At 35.5% G+C, this 888-nt stretch overlaps 1 pseudogene; it reads right to left on the bottom strand.

The window, feature by feature from the left end:
* Positions 1-283: 283 nt before the first annotated feature.
* Positions 284-406, bottom strand: LOC112473834 (annotated as a pseudogene).
* Between the last annotated feature and the right edge of the window lie 482 nt (positions 407-888).

Genomic DNA, 888 nt, shown 5'->3' with positions numbered 1-888 from the left:
GCTGAACTGAATCAGAAGCCCATCATTCAGTGTTCAGCTATTTGGACCCATCCTGTTGTGAAAACATGAAAAAGTCACCTAAACTTTCTGCTTCTCAAATTGCTCATTTGTAAAGTGAGGTAGTTGTGAAAGTTAGATAGGAATATCCATGAATATTTATAGAATGCTTATTGTTACCATGTATTTTTTTTTTTTTAGGTGAGACAACCCTTGGTTGACCTCACAGATTGCAAGGACCTTGTCAGCTTACAATCCCTTATTTTTTAATTTTTTTAATTTTTAATGCCCACAGCACCTGGTCTTCCTAGGTGGTCCTCCATCCAAGGACTAACCAGGCCCAACCCTGCTAAGCTTCCAAGCAAGATCAGATGGGATTGGGCTTGTTCAGGGTGGCATGGCCGTAGACAATCATGTATTTTTTTAAAGCAGTTTACATATATTAACTCATTTTATGTTTTAATAAAGTTATCAATAGATAAATTATCATTTCTATCTTACAACTGATTAAACTCAAAAGAGAGAGTCGTTAAGTCATTTGCATATATTGACACTGCTAGGAAGTGGTAGAGCCAAGATAAGAAAGAAGTCTGACACAGAAACCCATGTTCTTATCAGACTGCACAGCATCTCTATAGGTGACAAGTAGCCAGGCCCAGCATCTAGGATGTGGCATTTAGTGCACACTCAAAAAGTTTTATCATTGCTATTATTTACCCTTTTATTAAATGCATGTATTATATCATTCTGGTTACAAGATTTCAATAAAATATAAACATGAATTATTTAGAGTGACATTTATAAGGTAGGAGGCTACTTGTATTGTTCATATATGTAAACATAATATTCCATATGTCCTCTATATGGCATGTCATTATCCTGGTAGGAATC

Source organism: Pteropus alecto, unplaced genomic scaffold (genome assembly GCF_000325575.1).
Source record: "Pteropus alecto unplaced genomic scaffold, ASM32557v1 scaffold8, whole genome shotgun sequence".
NCBI classification, from domain to species: domain Eukaryota; kingdom Metazoa; phylum Chordata; class Mammalia; order Chiroptera; family Pteropodidae; genus Pteropus; species Pteropus alecto.
The sequence above is the reverse complement of the archived record's forward strand: the minus strand, read 5'-3'. Positions and strand labels throughout refer to the sequence as shown.